The sequence below is a fragment of the Macaca fascicularis genome, chromosome 14 (genome assembly GCF_037993035.2).
Source record: "Macaca fascicularis isolate 582-1 chromosome 14, T2T-MFA8v1.1".
Lineage (NCBI taxonomy): Eukaryota > Metazoa > Chordata > Mammalia > Primates > Cercopithecidae > Macaca > Macaca fascicularis.
Genome location: NC_088388.1, coordinates 120895230 through 120918340, shown reverse-complemented (window position 1 = coordinate 120918340; position 23111 = coordinate 120895230). Strand labels below are relative to the sequence as shown.

Genomic DNA, 23111 nt, shown 5'->3' with positions numbered 1-23111 from the left:
TTCCTTCCTTCCCTCCCTCCCTTCCTTTCTTCCCTCCCTCCCTCCCTCCCTCCCTCCCTCCCTCCCTCCCTCCCTCCCTTCCTTCCTTCCTTCCTTCCTTCCTTCCTTCCTTCCTTCCTTCCTTCCTTCTTTCCTTCCTTCCTTCCTTCCTTCCTTCCTTCCTTCCTTCCTTCCTTCCTTCCTTCCTTCCTTTCTTCCTTCCTTCCTTCCTTCCTTTCCTTTCCTTTCTTTCTTTTTTTGACAGAGTCTCATTTTGTCACCAGGCTAAAGTAGAGTGGCACGATCTTGGCTCACTGCAACCTCTGACTCCCTGGTTCAAGCGATTCTTTTGCTTCAGCCTCCTGAGTAGCTGGGATTACAGGCACACGCCACCATGCCCAGCTAATTTTCTTTCTTTCTTTTTTTTTTTTTTTAGTAGAGACGGGGTTTCACCATGTCGGCCAGGCTGGTCTCAAACTCCTGACCTCAGATAATCTACCTGCCTCGGCCTCCCAATGTGCTGGGATTACAGGCGTAAGCCACCGCGCCTGCAGAATACTTTTTCTTTATATTGAATCACAAAGGCATTGTCTTTCATTGTTTCTTATTTTACCCTTAGGAGATATAGTGTAAGTCTATTAAGTCTAATCTCTCTTCTATTTGTCAGTCCTACAGATATGTAAAAGAAGAAATCATGTTCCGTCCAGAGTCATTTTTCTCTGGGCTGCACACCCTTAGCACTTTCAGTCATTCCTCCCATGGCATTATTTCACATACCTTCGTCATTCTTGTGAGTCTCCACACTCAATTGGTTTGGTTGCCTTGTTAAATGTGCTACTCTGAATTGAATGCTTTTTTCTAGATGTGGACTGACAAATGGGAAGAAATGCAGGATGATCACCTTTAAAAATTTTTTCCTTAAGTACTGGATTTCCAGGAATAAAACTCCTATTAATCTTTTTAGCAACCATCTATCAGTATTGATTCAACTTATCTTACTATCTATTAAAACACTTAAGTCTTTTCTATACATTCTGCTGTCAAACTCTATTTCCCTCATCCTAAAATTCAGTTCATCATTCCCTCTCTGAATTTTTTTTTATCCTAAGATATCTGCTAAATTAGATGTTTTTTTTCAGAGTCATCTTATTCAAATGTTTGACCCAAACTTACCAAAAAGAGATCATAAGAAGCTTAGTCAAGTCACATACTGAAGTTAGGATTCCAAATGTCATTCCTCAAAACTATTAGTCTAATAACTATAAAAGAAAGAAGAGAAGTTAGTCTAGAATGGTTAGTTTTGTTTGTTTTCATTGGCCTCATATTTACATGTTTTGTTTTGTCTTAACAACTACTGATGCTAGGAAGCAGCTATCTAGATAAATGATGCATAACCAAAGAAAGTTGATCTGGGATCAACATTTTGCTTCAGATAATCAAAAGGGGCAACATTCTGTATATGAATAATTGAGATTACTATAGTGCATACATTGATGTTTTAAATAACTGGATTTTTTCTTTCTTGCTGTCTTATTGGGTTGATAATTATCCTTACTTGAAAGAGGAGATTTAGGGTAAGTAGAGTAGGAAATCTTTTGTCTATACTATTTATGGATATTAACATGTCTACATATCCTTAAAACTTACTTATCCCACAAAATAAAGTAAAAGTAAATGTGATTCAAAAAATTCATGTTTTTGGCTTCTCACTGTAGTAACAATCCTCTATATAAGGTGGGTATGATCTGGCACCTATTCAAGGGGCTTATCTATCAAAGTGCCTAAAGAAATTAATAGCAAGGAATTTCGACTCAATTAGAAATCTTAAAATGAATTGAAATTCATGAAAAAGCAGTTTCACAATCTGGCTCCAGAAGACAGAATTCTTAGCAAGGCTCCAATGTACTATGCTGTTGCATGGTGATGTGTATTGGGTCATTGAAAGCACCCTTTTCATTCCTGCCCTCACTCCTGTGCTGAGAGTTGGCAATTCTCTGAATTCCATTTGATTTTGCCCTTCCTTCTTTCCTTTTTCTCTATCTTTCCTTCTCTCATTGGTATTTCATCTTTCTTTTTTCACTGAATTTCTGAAAAGTCATGGTTCTTTTTTATGATTTTTTTTTTTTTAAATTGAGATGGAGTCTCACTGTGTTGCCCAGGCTGGAGTGCAAAGGTGCAATCTTGGCTCAAGGCAACCTCTGCCTCTCAGGTTCAAGCAAGTCTCCTGTCTCAGCCTCCTGAGCAGCTGCGATTACAGGCATCTGCCACCATGACCGGCTAATTTTTTGTATCTTTAGTAGAGATGGGGTTTAACCATATTACCTAGGCTGGTCTTGAACCCCTGACCTCATGATCTGCCCGTCTCGGCTTCCCAAACTGCTGGGATTACAGTCATAAGCCACAGTGCCCAGCCAATTATGGATTATTTAAGAGCCATTACTGCTTGAATTTGGTGTACATATTAGGCTTTACTTCTGATGCTACTATTGTTCCCTTAAAACTTCATTTGAGTAAACCACTGTTAAAATTACATCTAAAGCTTCATGTAGGAAGTCATATGGATTCTGTACCCTCCTTAAAGAAAAGGAAGAAAGAAAGAAAAGATGAAAAAAAGAAAGAAAGGAAGGAAGGTAGGAAGGAAGGAAAGAAGGAGCCTTTTCTAGATGGTTTCTATGCTTTTTCCTTGAGTTACTTGCATACTTTCCTCTTTTACTATCTGGTTTATTTGACAGGGGAAAAGATTAAATACTTAAAAGCCGTCCCAACCCTTCTTTTCTGTTTCAATGAGTATCACTATTCACTTTCACTATTTTCCACAAGACCACTACTCATATTCACCAAGTGGTTCTTCAACTAGACTGTGCATCAAAATCACCTTGGAGAGCTGGTAAACCACAGGTTGTCAGGTCTCCTCCAGAGTTACTGATCCAGCAGGTATGGGATAGAGGCCTGGGATTTACATTTTTTGTAAGTTTCTAGGGGTTGCTACTGTTGTAGGTCCTGGGACCACACTTTAAGAAACATTGCTCTAATTCTAAACCATGATTTCATCCTTTCTCAATCATGTCTTCCATAGGATAAATAATCCCAGTTCTTTTTAACTTTTTAAAAAAAATACCATCTATTTCTAGAACTCTTAACATCAGGGTAGCTTTTCTTTGAACTGTTTCTGAATCTATCCTTAGCTGGATGGCTAGAACTAGATACAGGGCTGTAGGTAATTCTGATTAATAAAAATACAAACTCCTTATATTTTAGTGATTTCTCTCAAAGGGTTAGAGCAACGTGTTTTTATCTATTATTTAGTTTGTCTGCCTAGTATTCATATGATATTATCTCATTTTGGTAAAGGAAATATTTGGGGTAAGAATATTGAGCAGGTACCATGAAGACATGCAGGACAACACTTGAACCCAGTTTTCCTGACTCCTGGTTCACAAGTCTGTCTGAATTTTTTGGAGGATTTTTGTAAATTTTAAAATCCAAAGTCCAGTTCAGTTCATTGAATCAAGGTGAACTGCTTCGGCCTACTAATACACTGTTTGAAAGGGAGAAATTTGCTTGATTTTGAGTCCAAATTGTTATTGGCTGTGCCTGATTTAAATAATTCTCTTCAAACAATATGAAAAACTCGAAGTCTTTTACCTAGACTTTTATTTATTTATTTTTATTTTATTTTCGAGATGGAGTCTCGTTCTGTCACCCAGGTTGGAATGCAATGGCGCGATTTCGGCTAACTGCAACCTCCGCCACCCAGGTTCAAGCCGTTCTCCTGTCTCAGCCTCCCGAATAGCTGGGTTTACAGGCACGAGCCACCACACCTTGCTAATTTTTGTATTTTTAGTAGTGATGGGGTTTCACCATGTTGGCCAGGCTCGCCTCGAATTCCTAACCTCAACTGATCCACCTGCCTCGGCCTCCCAAAGTGCTGAGATTACAGGCGTGATCCACTGCGCCCACCCCTGGACCTTTATTTTTATCACCACAGGTAATGCCTTTACACTGAGATCCTACCTTTGGCTTTTAGTTTACTAAGCGTATTAATGTGGGTGCAGTGTGTCCCAAAATTTTACCTCTTGTAGTAAAATAGCCTTCTGCCTCTACAAGTTGACTAGGACATTGTTTCATTGTTTCCAATCTTGCTATTCACGAGATAATTAGGAATTTCTACATTTATCATTTGCTTGATTTTATCTACATATTTCCACTTGCAAAAAGGAGAAATAGAGGTTAGAGGGAAAGCAGTTTCTCTACCTACCAATTTTATTATTTACATGATCTCAAAGTCCTTTGGCTTCTTAAGCCCCACGGTCCCCTCTCTGCTTTTCTTACATCCTGTCTTGTCTTCCCATCATGACAAAAAAAGTGAAGAGCCTGACAGCTTATAAGGCCATAAAGCTGGATTAGATAGGTTTTTAAGGGTCCTATTGTTTGCCCCTAAACCATTATTGCGAAAGTGAAAGGCTCCGACTGTTCCACTGACACACAAATTGCCATCAGCAAGGTATTAGAAGGAATCTCATTTATTACCACCAAGGAAATAAATAACACCAATGGACTGAGTGTCTTTCATCCAAATTAGACTAACCAAATCAATTCAAATCATTAGAATACATTATATCCAATTAAATACAAATCTGCCTTGTAAATAGCCACTTACCTGCTTGCCCAGAGCAATGTAATGCTTTATGCTAAACTAACAGTTTAAGAAATTATAGAATTGACTCGCAAAATATTTTAATGAGTTGTTACATATTTTTATACTTAATTCATTCAATAAACATTAATTTAGGACCTACTATGTCCTGGGAATACAAAGATGAATAATACATAATCCTTGTCGTCAAAGAGCTTACCTCATTAGGGGAAACAGACATGTAAAGAAATGCTGACCCTTAGTAACATTTAGTCTCTGGAAAATTAATGGTGTGAATTTCTGCCTGATTCAAGCATCGGGGGACGGTGGGAAGATGAAGAGACTAGAGAAAATATCTAAAAGAAAGTAAAAGATGAAAATTTGAGAGAGATTGCGTAAAGGATCACATCCAATGCCTTCCAGCAGACATGGAAATACGGGTTTACGTTAAGTTGAACATAATGAAGAAGGTGTGCCTGTGTGGGAGTGGTGAACATTGTGTTCCAAAATCAAAGAGAAATGACTTTCCAATTACCAAGAAGGTTGAGTTATCTGTCATCTCATTCCATCTGTTCTCACAGATGATTATACCAAATACGATTAAAACGTATTTGCAGGGGAATCACTAGCAATGGTGGAAACATTCACGTTCTTCAACTTCTGCTTCTATCCCCTAGATAGTCCATTTACTTAAGTAATAATATGCTTTTTCCTTTATATACCAAGCTTTAACTCACCCACATTTAGGTGAAGACATATGTTAAAGACACACAGGGAGTCACCCACACTTTCCTTAAATAATGGCCCTGTTCTCTTTAAACAATGGCATTTGGTAGGTGGCCAGCTGGACTTAGCCTGGACTATCTGAGATCACGGTACATAGTGAGGACAGACAAGTGTTTGTGGAGTAGAAACTAACTGATCTATATAAGGATTGAATTTACAACATCTTGAATGCCAAGTCCAAACCAGCTGATTATAGAATCATACTACGTAAGAAGATTATCTTCTTCATTTTAGGTTTTCAGTATCTTCTTTGAAAAGGCTCATTCCCCACTGAATCTCTTAATTGAGATTAAGTGCTGAGTTTGAGAACCCCCCACCATGGTGGGTCACCGGGGCCTTTTTTAGACATTTTAGAGAAAATAGATCTACAGTGAAGTATCAAGTTCACTGAATGTACAACCAGGTTGACTCCAGAAATGAAATAATCTTAAAATCAATGCTGAGAAAAATATTATAAGTAGCTTTTGAACCCTAAAAGAAAGTCATATATAAAAAAAGTTACCTTCTTCCTGAGTCATTCATTTTTACCTTTTTAAAAAACTATTGGTTTCCATTTTCAGCCCTACTCACCATCCTGCATTGTCCAAGATGTTTTGCAATAATTATAGTCTTATTATTAGCTAATAACCATGAATTCACCTTTTTACCCGATTCTTCAGTTTATACGTTCTGCTCTAGAGAATTTTTAAAATCTTGCTATCAGGTTTTGCATATTGGCATTTCTTCGGTGTGTGTGATCAGCTTTCAATCAGAGCATTGCTGAGTTCTCATTGGCCAATTTACTTATGGTCTGAATGCCAGTCAGTAATGCCCATTCACAAAAGCATGGGATGAGGCAATCATGCTTGCAGCGAGGAAGTCTCTCTCACGCTTTTTATTTTGTATGTAGTTGATAATCACTTTTCTTGCATCTGGCTAAATGTCTGACCATGTGAAGTCCCATGAATACTAAAGAGCAAGTGCCCCAAATATGTGCACATTTTTATTGTATAATTGATGCAAGTGACTGCTCTGTGAATAAAATGTTTGCACATACAGTGACTTTGTGTTGGGCCAGGAGTTATTTACTGGGAGCCAACAGAGGCTCTTTATACAATCGAGGCCCTGGTTGACCCTCCCTTGTGAAGTTGGACAGAATTTTCTCCAGCATTCTCCCATGTGGTAGTGCTCTGCCTAACCCTTAGCTCTGTCCTGTGTCTCTTCCTTTTAGGGTCTTGAGCTCAGCACTCTGTACCTGTTAGAGAGTACCTGATAGAGTAACGTTTCTCTAACATATTATTTAATGAGGTGGGGTCCTCCCATGGGTATTAGGGCTTTAATAAAGGAACCTAGAAGACTGACAAGACTTCACTGCTCAGGGAAGGATTCTCCAATGATTGATTTTTTGTTTTCTTTGACACCATGGCAAACTAGCAGGGGTGAAGGGAGGAACCCAGGCTAAATCACTCTTATTATATTTTTCAACACAATTTGTCTGGGAAGACTGTTAAGCAGACAAAGCTTTTGTTCCCACAGCTCTGCTTCCTACTTTGCTCCAGTAACCGGGACATTCTGTGCCCTTTTGTTTCTGTCACTTGCCTTCAAGCCCAAACTCACTAAAGTTTATTTACAGATGTGACCAGAAACAGGATCTTGCTCCTGTGTCTCCATCATTGCTGTGCCAGCAGAGCGAGAGACATTCATTCCATCCACACAGGAGGACCAGAAAACATGCTACTTTTGAGGAACGTACATGAGGCCAAGGATACCAATCTGTATCCTAAAAGGTTCACGTGACAATAGAATCATTAATACAGTGTCTCAGAGTTCCAGATGAACCTTCTCCCTTTGCTTTTTAAATACTTAAGATTTTAATCACTGATTTGGAGCTTAGAGGTCATCTATACAACTCCACTTGCCTTCTCCTTCTCCAGTGCAACCTTCAGCCATCCCATTTGTTTTCCTAAGTTCAACTACACCTGTGTTTACAAATAGATATCCGGCCCCAGCAAAAGATGCAGAGAGGCTAGCCCCAACCCCTGGCATTTAATTCCATCTAATGAAAGACCAACTTAGAATTTCCTTAACCAGTTTAGAATTTCCTTTTAGCCAAAATTCTTTCCTTAAATTCTAAATGCAGAAAGTTTAACTGCAAACAAAGATATACTTCTCGGTTAAAGGTTTATGGGTTTTATTTGAGCTGCTCAGGACTGATATTGGTGGTATACTCACCATTTCCTCTGTTTTGCCTTGTCTTTAGTTTTTTTACTTCTTCAGGTTTATTATTTATTCATTGAGCTATTTCCTCCCCTCTCCCGGCCTTATCTCTGTCCTCCTTTATCATGTTCTTCTCTGGACCATCCTTCTTATTGTCTGCCTACTTTATTTTCCACACACACTGAAAATTATTAGCACAGATGCTAGACCACTTCCCACCTTCACGATCCCAGAAACATCTGATTGCAGGGTAAAACGCCTTTAATGGCCATTCTCTTCAGTCCCCTGCAGTCAAGTCACTGCTCTGCCCATGAGCAACTGCTATCATCATTTCAAATCTGAATAGAAATATCGACTCCTCAAGAAAACCTTCTTTGACCTCCTCCCAATTAGATCCTGTCCCTTTGTTTGTGTTCTCATAACTTGCTATAATGTTTTTCTTTATAACATTCATGGTTTGTAATTGTGTATTTCAATAATGATTTGATAAATGCATGCTCCTTCCATAGGACTTTCCTCTAGAGAAGGGAGAAGTGTACGGTTTACTCACCACTGTATCCCTACCTCTTAGCTCAAGCATGGCTCATAATATGAAACAATAATAATTCATTCTTCTTATTATTGCTAATACATCTATGATCAGCCTCGTTTTTATTATAAAACCAAACCTAGTGATAGGTCGGGGAGTTACAGATTTGCTTTATCCTTTACTCACTAATTCGTTCATATATTCCATACAGCCATCAAACAAATAACAAAAAAATATACATTTCATGATTGCTGTTTCAACCCCTTTTCAAGCAAACAAGGATGAAACAGCTAAAAACTCTACCGATTGAAGAAACTTGTAATTGTTTAGGGGATAACAGGCAAATATAGAAACATACATGATTCTAATACAAAATAGAACTGTTCGGTGCCCAAGAGAGCACTTCGAGCTTGGAGGACTGGAGAAAGATTTACAGAGGAAGCAGCCTTTAGCTGAGACTTGATGGTTATGGGAAACTTGGACAGGTGGAGGTGGGAAGAAACTGTGTTCTAGATGCAAGCAAGAGTGAGATCAAAAGCTTGTACCTCTATCTGTGGAAAGTCATGTGCGTGTATAGTAAATAGTCAATATCTTAGTGATCTCAAAAGAAAGATGGTGTAGAAACTGAAGACTGAAAGCAGGTCCTGGAAGAAATTGAATGTTGGTCACAGGAGCTTAGATTTTTATTCTTAGGCCAGGGTGGAGTCATTGGAGGCCTCGGAGAATGGTGACCTCATCTGAATTGTGAGTTTGGAAAAGTAATTTAGCACCACTGTGTCTCAGAGTTAAGTTGGCTGTTGTGCTGATGTTGGAGACTCCTGTCTCTGATGTTTGATTCCCTATTCCTTAGTGTCCAAGGAGGGACTTTAACCTCTGCTGCTCTGGCCTGAAATCATCTACCAAGTGTCCCTGATACTCATTGCCTGCAGTTTAAAACTCTGCGTATCATTTGCTTCTCAACTGACACACTTGATCTTGGTCTCTTTAAATAAATAGACAACTCACAGCACATCTTTCAAGTCAGGTCTTCTTCCTTCTACTTTCAGATGAGGAAACTGAGGCTTGTAAGTGGCAGAACTGATTTTCAAATCCAAGTCTTCTGATCCCAGGTCTAGAGCTCTTTTCTGTCATAAGTTGACCATCTCTGTTAGCTCTAACAAAGGTTAAAAATATGAATGAATACAAATCAATCCACAATAATTAAAATTTATTGAATCCTTTCTATGTGCAGACCCTGTTCTAAGTGTTTTTATGTGTATCGAATCACTTAATGACCACAACCATTTTTTGAGGTAGGTACTATTGTTATTCCCCCTTTTATAGGTGAGGAAATTGTGATATGAGAATTTTAAAAATGTGCCAGTCATACCATTAAGTAGAAGAGCCTGGACAGAAACCCTGGCATCTGATTTTTGAATCTGTGCTTTACTGCTGTGTAACTGCCTCCTAAGTTTAGGGATACACATATGTGAATGCACCTATTCATTTTCCCATATGCAGTGGGTGCTTAATAAATGTTGCCTGAATGTTAGTTTTATCTTTGATTTCAACTGATGTTGTGTGCATACTACTTGTCTTGTGCCTCAGACCAATTTTGCTATCTGTGATTTGTTCTCCAGATGCTCCAACACAGGTGGTCATCCCTAGATTAATGGCTCTACTGCTGTGCATTTATTTCTGGTCCTTCACCCTCTGCAACCCCAGGGGTCTACATTCACTTTCCATCCTGGCCTTTCCAATCAAATTCAAACCTTCCTTGTTCTAGTTAATTACAGATAACATTTGCTCTTCTGTGCTTGCAAAAGATATGGTGACATGTAATATACACACTTTTAGGGTCACATACACACTTTTTGAGGAATGAGTCTTTTATAAACCTATTACTCCTCTACCAGCATTGTATGGGTTTCCAAAGACTATCAGGAAAGATCTTTTGGAATGGCAAGCAACTCACTAAAAATTCATCAAAGCAGATTAAATTTTTTAAAGAAAAACTAATAGCTGTTGTATATCTACTATGTTATGCTAGGCACTAAGCATTTTCAAATATCATGTGTCTTATTTAGAAATCACAACGATTATGTGAAGAATTATCACCTTATTTTACAGAGAAGAAATTAGGCTCAGATAAATAAAGGTGCTCATGGTTAGGACTAGGGAGTTGTGGAACAACGGTACAAATATAGGTGTGTCTGACTTCAAAGTTCAGTCATCTGACTGACAAATATTTATTAAGTTCCTACCATAAGCCTAGTACCTGTTAGGTCCTAGGGATGTGTCAAGAAGCAAGATAGGCATGGCTCCCTCTGCAAAGAGCTCACAATCCAGCAAGAACAGATAACTGCATAAATGATTATATCAAGTGTGAGAAATGCTGAGACAGAAGAAATGCAACTAATATGTCCCTTCTTTGTATTCCCAAAGTAGTAAACAATGTAAGCTTTAATTTTCCTTTTTAGAAATGTACATTGCATTTAATAAAGTAATTATTCCCTTCTCTCCAATCTTCAATCTTCACATTCTCACTCTACTAGGGGAGTTTATTTGAACAACAGAGGATCTTAACACTATGTAATGCACCATGATACCTACTGTTGGAAAATTAAAAAATACAGGTGTGGTGTTAGGCCATTAGAAGCTGCCAGTGGTAATCTGCAAGATGTGCTAGAAAAGTTTAGGAAAACCTGTGAGAGGGTCCACTTTGGTAACTAAGCTCCTTTTGCATGAATGGTCAGGAAAACCTGGCTAGCATGAGATAGTGCTTTGGCAATGGCAGTGGCAGGCTGTGGGCTGTGAGAGGAGCTTGTACCCTGGTCTTGTTTACAATTTGTCTGAGGCTCCTTGAGCTCAGCCCAGCCAGATGGACTCTTCCTCTCAAATATCAGACCTGATCTCTTCAAATAAAACAGTACAAAGCACATTAAAAGCTTTGATCCAACTGTTCACTTTGCATTTGTGTGTGTTGGGGAAATGGGGACAAAGGAAGGATTTATGAGGCCTTTCTGTGGGTGGCCAGCGCAGACGCTGGGTACGTTAGAGGGAGGACGGGAGTGCTTGCTCTGTGCCGAGGCTCGTGGGCCCCTTGGCCCTGGCCTGCTCGGACGCCCCCGTGTGCTCACCACCTTCCCGGAACTTGCCCTGTGGGCCTCTTTCACATTTCAGTCTTCTGGTCATAAAGGGAAAGTTCCTGCGATAGAAGCCCTGACTTAGCTGGTCAATCTTTTTCTCTGCCTCGGGGCGGGTTGGAATCGGACACCTTTCTTTAGGATTTTTCTGGAAAAGAAGTTTGTCAACATCTCTTGGTGACACCATCTTCCATTTTCATGAGCACATTGTACCCTTGAATCATTTCACATAGAGTAACTAATTTGATTTACGTCATCCCAAAACAGGTGGTTATGTATACATTCTCTCTCTCTCTCTCTCTCTCTGTCACACACACACACACACACACACACACACTATATACAGACATTTCTATTACACATATTAGAAAACTGGGTGTTTTGATTACAGGAAGGAGGAATCTTTAAGTGACTCCTATTATATACCAGACACTTTCAACAGATGATCTCACGAATCCTCTCATTCCCATAATGTAGATGAGATTTGCCCGTTTTAAAGATGCAAACTACTGACGCTTAGAGAGTTTAAGGACTCTCTGGTTCATTTGTAACAGATACCTATTATCATATTACCTATATGAAAACTATGATTACCAAAAGGATGGAGCTAAGATTCAAACTCAAGTATGTTGATTCTGAGGCCTGTTTGGTTTGCTCTTCTGTGCTTATTGGCCTGCAGTTGCAAAGCTGCACCCCTCACGGGACTTTTGTCCTCTAACTTCTAGCTCAGTGTTCTTTGCCTCTACCAAACCTGAGGTGTAAAGGGACGGCGGCTCTCAGAAAATACTCCTTTGTGTCTGTTTTCTTTTATTTGTGTTCAGTAGATCCCGAGAACATCTCACAGGAAAGTTTCAATACAAGTTTTGAGATCAGTAAATGAAAGGAATTTATATGGGCAGAATATACAATATGTTGAATGAGGATTCAGGAGCCTTCTTACGCTTAGGAATGGGGATACAGCAGAAAATCACAGCGTTCTTTTTGCTGAATAGAAAAGCAACTCTGATTACTTAGTAAATACAGTGAGTGAAGTCTATAGAATCCGTGAGTGTTGATGTAATATTGGCTTCTTATTTCTCAGTTTCAAGTCACCTTGCCTTCCTCACCCCACCCACCAACTCTGCGTCCGGAAAAAACTGTTGCACGTTAAGCATTTGGTCTCTGGATAGTTCAGGGATGGGCGCTAGAGAGAAAAGGAATTTAGAAATTCCAATACAAACACAATACGTAAAGCTTCATAAATTTCAGTGATTAAAGAATTTAAATGCCCCTTTAAAAATCGATTCTTCCTAGATTTCAAAAACAAATGAAGCATTTTGAAAAATAAAGATAAAACATGATTGTTTCATGTTTCTCAAATAGTATTTAAAAATAGCTAGTCAGTGTGTGTGTGTGAGAGAGAGAGAGAGGGAAAGACTAGGTACTGTAATTTTAATTGCTTGTAATCTAACTTGCCTTTTTGTTCCTTTTTTCTTCCTTTCTTTCTTTTCTTTTTTTGTATCAGTTAATCTGTTGGTTACATTTTCAGCTTTTCTTTGCTTCTGGTTTCATTTTCAGATGAAAAAATGCTAGGCACACAGTGCTGCTGTCTGGTTGCCATGGCGACCACAGCCTATTATCCTGCCTTGTCATTCATCAAGAAAGAATTACACTTGACAGAGGCAGAGGGAAATGCCTGCAGTCTGCAGCATAGGAGGAAAAAAAGCTTTTCTTGTCTTCTATGTATGTAAAAGGTCTTTAATGCCCGTTTAGTTACATGTTTTATTTAGCATTATTTATTACTTGTAAGGACAATAACAGATACCTGTAAAAATACGTCCCCCCCTTCTAAAGTATTTAACTTGCAATTTGTCCATTTGCCTTGCTTCCCCATTTCAGACATATACCTAGTGTCACGCTCCCACCCACCACCACAAAAACCACTTCCACTCCGGCAATAGAAACAGCCAAATGATTACATTCTCCACGGAGAATGACCACTGCAAAGGTAGCTAAGAGAGCCAGTTTTTCTTCCAAAAATGTTTTTTCTAATCAATAGTTCTGTTGTCCTGCTATTCTTAAAACTAATGAGTGCCATACATAATCAATGAATAATTGAATACATTAATAACTTTTGATTAAATTATTTCTCCAAGTGTGCAATGCCCATGAAGTATAGCATCAGCAAACTAATGCAAAACTGCAGAGATCTTTCCGTGAGATAATTGAATATAAAATCATGATTGCTTTTTACAAATTTGGATTCATCCCAAATCCATTGTTCTTCAAAGGCAGGAAAAGGTAATTACTTGTTATTTGACTATTCCTCATCATGGCTATTTGGATTAACCCAAATTATTTCCAAAAATAAATGGTGCAATAACTTTTGTATGTTTAAACATCTAGACTTTTTTTAAAGTCTGATATTTTCCCACCTCATTATTCAGCTCTTACAATGGCTGTATCCAGTGGGCAATTTTAAACAACTTTTCTCTGTGGATTTCTTTGCTTTGCTCTCCTCAAATTGTTTGATTTCCTTGTTAAGATGGAGAATGTGGTGGTAAAAGAGGCAGTATTTTAAGCTGAGATTCTCTGAGAGTGTTTTTTAAAATATTTCTGTTTGATCTTTTGTCTCAGTGATCAGAGAAAAGATGGACAGTAACAACAGTTCACCTTGAGCTGTTAGAATACCAGCATTTAGCATAACTGATATTTGTGACAATTAAGCCATGCTACGTTGAGTGTAAATGGGCAACTACAATGGGGACCATTGGACTTCTGAAGTTCAAGTTCTATTCTGTCTGAAGACAATTTCCCTACCAGAGGTCAAACTTTAGCACACACATGCAGACACAGAAGTCATAGTCCTGCATTGTAAGTGAAACAGAATTGGACAATTATCGGGTCAGTTTTGGTTTTGAAATGGTTCAGATTCTAACCTTCCCACCACTTCCTTAATTATCTCAACAATTCTGGCAAGAGGAGGTTTGGGGGTGGAAAAAGATAATTCTAAAAGAATTAAATAATTATAGCTGTCAGGAAATCTGTGCTGGATTTTATATATTCCTGCATAATAATTCAAAATCTCTGGATCTTTACTGTATCTCGGATAAGTTATTTTAATGCATACCTCACAGCATCCTTTATACACCCTTGCAATGTAAACATGTAGAAACCATGGAATGTTTTTCTTTAATCTTGACATTTGGGAGAGCAAAGGAAACAACAAAAAGGAGAAAAGACGTGTTGAGTTTAGAATTGTGGCTATTTCTTATTGGTTCTAAACTTTTACTTTAATATCGCAGCAACACCGCTGTTCATTTCCTGTTAAACTTCAAGCCTACCTTTTGATTTTCAAATGTCCCTTAGGCTAATGTTTTCACTGAAGAATGAAATGAACAGGCAGAAACAATTAAGCGAGCAGATACAGTGAAAACGAGCACCACACCGCACTTTCACAGAAATGGAAGTGTATGAAGGAATTCTGCTTGGAATTTGATCCCACAGCAGCAAAGCTTTTGCTCCTTGTCATTTTTCTTCTGCCTACCCCCAGTGCACACCACTTCCCCTGTATGGGGGGAAAAGATCTAGGCACACAAAGGAACTCCTAAATACTCACAGGCGTGGCAAATATTTTCTCTGCTTGTTACTAGTACAGGATAATCTCCAAGGAAGAAAATCCAGCTAGATAGTCTACACGGCAAATGTCTCCCAAAGCCTGTTAAATGTTCACATATGTCTTTATGAAATTTGTAATATGGATTGTTTATATAGTCCTGATTAAGAGCATGAACATCATTAAAAAGGATAAAGTCAGTTTGAGGATGGAAAATTATAAAGTCAGCTAAAACTGTTACCTACAAAAAAAGTATGGACTTTTTTTTTTAACTTAATAATCTGTGGCTCTTTAAAGAAAAAGATACATAAACAGTCAAAAGTGGGTTGTTAAAGAGCCTTCTAAAGTGTATCAGGAATTAACAAAGAAGTAATTAACTCTACCCCAAACACATCAGCCATCACCTGTTTATAGCATTTTTGTCCCTCTATGAAAGCTGTATCTTCTTTTTTAGTCCCACACTAAGAGATTTTACGTTGCAAGAGCTTGGCATTCCTATTTTTGGGTTGACTGTGTTAAAACAGGGTGCTATAATACACAAAGGAGACCTGTTACAATATAGCAAGGTAAAGGGGCTGAAGGAAGAGGTATCATAGGATCCATTCTGGGAGAATCTATATTATTATCAGATACAATGCTCGCATGATTGATTCAAGATGAGCTCTGTCTGAATTCAAACTTGATTTCTAAAGACAGTATGCATTTGGAAATTGCCTTGTGAAACCGTCAGAATACAGAAAACACAAAGTTTAAACCTTTTGGATGCCTTCTAGTACCTCAGCAGTGAATCAGGAAGATGGACGGCATCCGCAAGATTATACTGAGCGGAAGGCATGGTTTTTGTTTTTTATTGAATCCATCCTGTAGTATTTTCCCAATAAAACACCTCTTGTAAACCAGGGTCTTTGTATTTTTGTTGTTGTTGTTATGGGATTTTTTTAAATACCAGTATAATAGTTTTACTCTACAATAGTGAAGATGGGAAGACAGCTGCTAGTAAACATAAAACCAGTCATATAATGGCATCACAATGGATTTTTTATTTGAGATTCCAGGATGGGGTAAATTTGTTACCCCAGCAAATAGCTGGTTACATGGAAATTGACTTTAGGGAACATTTCCCTGAAAAAGAAGGCAATTTATATTGGTTAAAACACTAAACACCAACACACTTCCTCTTTTTTGTTATTTATTCAAAAACAAAACAAATAACAACATACCTATGTGGTGTCTAGACATCAGAACTCTCTAGTAAACCATTCATGAAGGTGTTATAATACCAGCCCTGAAGCAATAAAAAGGCACAAATGAATTTTCAGTAGTGCATGGAAGATGTAAGTGGAATAGGGTAGTTTGTCTTATCTGCAGTTATCTACCACTGGCATCACTGAATTAAGAAAATTGAGATCATTTGGTCATCTTGCTTGCCTTTGTAACACAAAAAGATAAATCTAAAATATTCATGGATGTATTTACATATTTGCCAACACAGTTCATTCTTCAGATTTTAGTTTTTTTGCCCCTTACAGGGAAAAAAAAAAAAAAAAAGGTAGCAGTAGCAGCAGGGAAAATGTAATTAAACACATGAAAAACTTCACTAGGATGGATAGCACTAAACTTTCAAACTAGTCACCACTACAATTAGCATTTCTCTTTTGCTAGAGGTCCATTGTGGCCCCCCCAGAAGAGGCTCCCAGAACCTGTGAATGTGACCTTGTTTGGAAAAAGGTCTTTGCAGATACAGTTAAGCTAATGATCTCAAGAGGACATCGTCCTGGATAAGGGTGGAGCCTAAGCCCCAAAACAAGATTACCTGAAAGAGAAAAGAAAGGGGGAAACACACAGAGACACAGTCGGGGAGGCCACATGAAGATGGAGGCAGAGACAGGAGTGATGAGCCTTCAAGCCAAGGAATGCCAAAGGCTGCCAGCAGCCACGAGAAGCTGAGAGACACACAGAACGAATCCTCTGCCAGAGCCTCCAGAAGGAACTAACCCTCTAAATACCTCGATTTTGGACTTCTGGACTCCAGAACTGTGAGAGAATATATTTCTGTTGTTTTAAGCCATTCAGTTTGTAGTAATTGGTTACAATAGCCCTGTGAAGCTAATGTACGGTCCTTCAACAATCAAAGCAAAAAAGGGGACCTATTAGCACTTTGAGTGCAAGGGAGGAAGGAATAACTGAGCTGTTGGAAGGTCAGTGTGCAGCGGGATGTCATAAGCAACCAGAACTCAGGTCCAAATTCTGCCAGAAGTCTCTCCCTCTGTGTTAGTCTGTTCTCACACTGCTAATAAAGACATACCTGAGACTGGCTAATTTATAAAGGAAAGTGGTTTAATTGACTCACAGCTCTGCAGGGCTGCTGGGGGCCTTAGGAAACTTACAATCATGACGAAAGTGGAAGTAAACACATCCTTCTTCACATGGCAGCAAGGAGAAGTGCCGAGTCAAAGGAGGAAAAGCCCCTTATAAAACCACCAGATCTCATGAGAACTCACTCACTATCACGAGCACAGCAGCACAGGGGTAACTGCCCCCATGATTCAATTACCTCCCACCAGGTCCCTACCAAGACACGTGGAGATTATGGGAATTACAATTCAAAATGAGATTTGGGTGGGGACACAGCCAAACCATATCAGTCTTTTTCCTCTGTGCTTCACTGTCTGTCATTGAAAACTGGCATTCTTCACTTGGCAGGAAACACTGCTGCTAACATCTTTTGAGTTTTTTATTGTATGGCTTCAATCATCTCAGACATACTAACTTCCTTTCATATTTCCAAATTATTTGAAAGAATCTTACTTTCCTAATTTGAGTCATGTCTCACCCTGAACTAACAAACAGAGGCTAAGCTGCCAGGATCTTATAAAATATGACAGCTCCTAAGGAAACCACTTGAATGGGTGGAGGTGCTGGGCACCCAGGTGTCCATCCCATGGGATCTTTTCTGTCTGTTTTATGATAGCCATTTTTTTAAGGACAACAGTGTGGCATTTGCAAAGACATTTGTTTTGTGGACAAGATGTGCAAGTGAATCTGAGCTCTGCCATTTACTGGAAGTGTGACATTAGCAAGTCACTTGGCCTTTCTGAGCTTTCTTATCTTGTTAAAAATGAGGATAGATTGTTTGATAAACACTCTAAACCTAGAAGGATCTCAATAATGTTTGTTAATAATGGTCATAGAAGTATTGAACTTAAATGGACCTTAAAGACAGACAAGGTTAATCACCTTATTTTCACAGATGAGATTTTAGAATTTAAGTTGGTGAGAAAACCAGGGCAAGAATTTAGTTTACTTAACTACCAGATTAGTGTTCCTTTGTTGTTTTATATGATCTGTTCCCATCCCTGTGGATATAAAATAAGGTCTCATCTGAAAGGTGTTATTCAACTAAAGAAAAAGCAGCTTTCTTAGAACAGACACTGATATTAGGCTTTAGATGAGATATTAACACAGGGATAAAGGTGTCAAAAAAGAAAGACCAAAGAGTTGTGTTGGGAGTTAAAATGTGAAGGACCCAGTCAAGTGCCTTGCCATTTTTGAGCCTATAAAAAGTAATTGTTTTGAGACAGCATTCACACAAATAAATCATGATGGGTTCAGACCCCTCTAATTATTAAGCCATCTTGTTTACATCCCTCTATCCTGTGTTTATTTTCCTTTGGCTACCCTTATTATACAATAAAAACAGTTTGAAAGAACCTGTTTGCCTCAGTTTGACAATAAGAAAATCAAGAGAAAGATTTTTCCTTCTTTGGGCCAAGCTTTGGTCCAAGTAAGAACTATTGCTAATATGTCTAGTGACTATAGTTCTGCTCATTTTTATGCTTATAAAAGCCTGATGCTGAATGCCTATGTTTTAAAGTTTTTATAAGATCAACTTTGCTTTCAGATAACCCTTCTTCCTCCACCTCACAAAAGCTCACAAGCTGCAACCCTTCTGATGTCCGCTCCCGCACGAGCCAGCTTCAGGCCTTTTTCAAGGTAAAGTGCCATATTTACTGTAGCATTTATGAACTTCCTAATCGCCTAACATGTGTAAAACTGCACTAGTGTTTTTATTAGGCTCCTACCTATTTTTATGTGTCACTGATGAAGTGTTTGAATGTTTTGCCCAGTCTCATTTTTGTGCTAAACCTTATGATGTGACTTTTATTGCATGATTTTATGTGGCAATGGTGAGTTTTAGGAATGCATATTTCATATTATGGTAGAATTGACTGTATCTTGTTGGGATATGGGTTACATAAACAAATTCAATAGCCAAATATAACCCCTAAAATCTGCATTTTGCCACAGGTAAATGATAACTCAATGATCATTAGATCAATATCAATAATTTCTTTCCGCTTAAGGTTTACATCTTATCTGTATATTGACCCATGATTGCTTATGCATTTCATTTTACTTCTCGGTGAGTAGCAAACTATTCACAGTTCCCCGGATGCACCAAGATCTCTTATGGCTCTTAGAACTCAACATTATTTTTGTTTGCTAAATTCCCACTTCCCATCTTTGCCAGATTAATTTCTACTAATCACTTAGACTTTGGTTAAAATATCACTTCTTTCAGGAAGCCTTCCTGGCTATTATTTCCTCCTCAGTTTGGTTAAATGCCTCTTATACGTGCTCTCACAGCATTTTGTGCTTAGTCTTATCATAGTTTTTGCTACATTTATTTCTTATTGCTTTCAGATCCCAACTTTCAAGTTAAGAGCTGTGCATTTTAATCCCAAATCTCCATGCCTAGGTCAATGCCTGGCATGAAACAGATGCACAGCTTAATATTATCTGAAAATTATCTAAATAAATTAATGAATATACTATTTTTTGAACTAGTTTATTAGTTTTCTATTTCTAATTAACAAATGAACACAAGTTTAGTGGATCAAAACAATAAAAACTTACTATCTTACAGTTCTGTAGGTCAGAATTCTGACATGGATCTCACTGGGCTAAAACCAAGCTGTTGGCATGGCTGAATTCCTTCTGGAAACTCTAGTAAGAAATTTATTTTCTTGCCTTTTTCAGCTTCTAGAGGCCACACCTTGTTCAGAATTAATAGATCATATAAGTGTAGATTTATTTTCTACTCTCAGTTCTTGTGTGGTAGAAGAAGGTGGGTTCTCTGAAATGAGACAGAAAGAGTAACGCCAGATGAGGTTGGGTTTGACTCATAATATACTGGTGGATATGGGTGAACTGAGCAGCAGGTAGATGTTTGAGGTGTGTTTGTGTGGTTCATTAATCTATTTGTTCATCTTTACACCAATACCACACTTTTCCTATTTCTATACTTTCTTTTTTTTATGATATTGTAAATGGTATGTTTATAGGTTAATTTTTCAAGTTTTGATTGCTAGTATGTAGTAAAGCAATTGACTTTTGTCAATTGTTTTCTGTGATAATATTAAATCAGCTTGTTAGGATTCTTTAAAAGACTTCTTAGAATTTTCTATATATTATGTCACCAGTAATTCAAAAGAGTTTTTCTCTTTCCTTTTTGGTCCTTATGCATTTCATTTATTTATATTGTTTTATTATACTAGTTGGGGACCTCTAGTACAAGGATGAATATGAGTGCTAAGAAAAGACATCCTTACTTTGTTTCCTAAGGGAAAAGCATTCAGTATTTTATAATTAAATATAATATTATTTCTGTTTGTAAAAAGTAAGTGGCCTTTATCAGATTGAGAAAATTTTCTTTTATATCTGATTTTCTGGTAGATACTATTATTATTACTGCTATTATTATAGTTGGGTGTTGAAGTTCATCAAATGCTTTTTCTTCAACTAATGAGATAATCAAGTGATTTTTCATTATTTTTATCTTGCCAATATGTTTAATAACATTCATTTTATTTTGAGTGTTAAAACAGCTTTGGATTTCCGGTATAATCCCACTAGGTCATGATGAATTAGCCTTTTTATGTATTGCTGGATTTGGACTGATCATATTTTCTTGAGGACTTCTGTATCTGTGTTATTGAAATGTATTAATCTGTAATTTTCTTTTTTTGTAATGTATGTGAATGACTCGGTATCAAGTTAACACCAGCCTCATAAAATGAATTGGGAAGTGTTCCCTTCTTTTATATTTTTGAAAAAGTTTAAATACAATTTGTATTATTTCTTTCTTAATTGTTTGATAGGCTTTACCAGTGAAGTCATCTATGGTTTTTTTTGTGGAAAGGTTTTAAAATTATGAATAAATTTGTTAATAGATATAGGGTTATTCTGATTTTTTATTTCTTCTTGTGTTAAGTTTAATAATTTATATTCTTCAAGAGACTTGTTCTTTTAATGTAAATTGCCAAATTTTTACTCACAAAGTTGTTAACAGTATTCAGTTATTGTGTTTCTGGTTTGAATAATCTATAGTAATATTTCCTTTTTCATTTGTAATATTGATAATTTACATTTTCTCTTTTTTCTTAATGAGTATAGCTACAAGGTATCAATTTTATTAATCTTTTTAAAGAATTTTTTTTTTTTAGTTTTTCTATTATTTGTCACTTTTCTATTTAATAAATATCTGCTCTTATCCTTATTATTTCCTTCTTCATTCTTACTTTGGGTTGATTTATCCTGATTTTTCTAGTTCCTTATCACAGACTCTTAGATCACTGTTTTTAAATCATTCTTATTTTCTAATGTAAATATTTAAAACCTTGTTTCTTTCTGCTTTACCTTCATCTTACAAATTTTGATATGTCATATTTTTATTTCATTTAGTTCAAACTATTTTCTAATTTCCTTTTAATTTTGTATCTGACCTATGTCTTAGTAAGCATTTTAATTAATTTCCAGATATTGAAAGATTTTTCAAATGTATTTTGCAATTGATTCTTAATTTAATCCTGCTGTGGTCAGAGAACTTTCTCTAAATGATTTAAATTATTTTAAACATATTGAGATTTGTCTTATGGCCTAGCACAAGATTTATCTTGGTGAATGTTTTATGAACACTTGAAAAGAACATGGATTTTCTGATTGTTGGGAAGAGTGTTTTATAAATATACTTAGAATTGTGTTTGTTGATAGGATGATTCAAATGTTCTATATGATTATTGATTTTATGTCTAGTTATTCTGTCAACTGAGATAAGAGTGTTAAAATCTACAACTGTAATTTTGAATTTGTCTATTTCTCTTTTTTGTTCTATTTATTTATGCTTCATGAATTTTGATGCTCTGTTATTAGTGATGCATGCCCTGTTATGATTACTGTGGCTTCTTTATGACTTGACGCTTTTATCATTATGAAATATCCTTCTTTATCTCTGGTAAAACTAATTTTCCTGAAGTCTGCTTTTCTAATATAATTATAACCACTCCATCACTCTTAGAATTAGTGTTTTCATAGCATACCTTTCTCCAATCATTTTCATTTCTAAGCTCAATGTGTCTTTACATTATATGTGAGTCTCTTGTAAACAGCACATATTAGGTGATGCTTTTTAATAAGGTCTCACAGTTTCACCTTTTAGTAAAGTATTTGGTTCATTTGCATTTAATATATTTATTAAAATAGTTGGACTTAAGACTTCCATATTGCTCTTTGTTTTATATTTTCCCATATATATTTTATTCTTTTTTCCCTCTTTTCTGACTAATTTTAGATTAGTTTTTACTGTTCCATTTTACATCTCCTATTGGTTTAATATATATATCACTGTATTTATTTTTTCATATTATTCTTAATGGTTGTTATAGGACTTATTATATGGATCTTTTACTTATCACAGTCTGCCTTGCATTAATACTAGCCCACTGTTTGTAAAACACAAGGAAATTAAAAGTTTCCCCTCCTCTATTTTTTTTCTGTTTTTGTCACACATTTAACTTTTACACGTTTACAGAAACCTCACAATTCATTGATATTATTTTTTCTTTAAACAATGAATTATCTTTAAAAAATCAAAAAACAAAAACATATTAAAACATATTATATATTTACATATATAGTGGCTATTCCAAGTGCTTTTTATTCCTGTATGAACTGAGTTTCCATCTGAAATAATTTTCCTTCAAACTTAAAACCTCCCTTTGACATTTCTTGTAATGCAGGCCAGTGGGTGACAAATTTTTTCTTTTTTATTAATTGCTTTGGTCAAAAAAATAATGTATCATGAGACTCAGGCACTAAAATATGTCAAAATTTTCTAGCTAATATTCAAAGAAAGCTGTCTAACCTCTAATCATATGTAATTTTACTGAGAAAAATAAATGAAGACAGCAGAAAAAAGTAGTTTTA

At 36.8% G+C, this 23111-nt stretch overlaps 1 long non-coding RNA gene across 19 annotated transcripts in view; it reads left to right on the top strand.

The window, feature by feature from the left end:
- Positions 1 to 23111, top strand: part of LOC102123831 (uncharacterized) — a 337031-nt gene that overhangs the window by 283786 nt on the left and 30134 nt on the right. For 10 of the 19 annotated variants that reach the window (XR_012423828.1, XR_012423829.1, XR_012423824.1 and 7 more), the window contains 2 exons: positions 18748 to 18839; positions 19774 to 19856. This is a non-coding gene — a long non-coding RNA (uncharacterized lncRNA). Of the gene's footprint in view, positions 1 to 16508; positions 16883 to 18747; positions 18840 to 19773; positions 19857 to 23111 lie in introns of all 19 variants that reach the window. The other 9 variants (XR_012423816.1, XR_012423814.1, XR_012423817.1 and 6 more) reach the window with 1 other exon arrangement.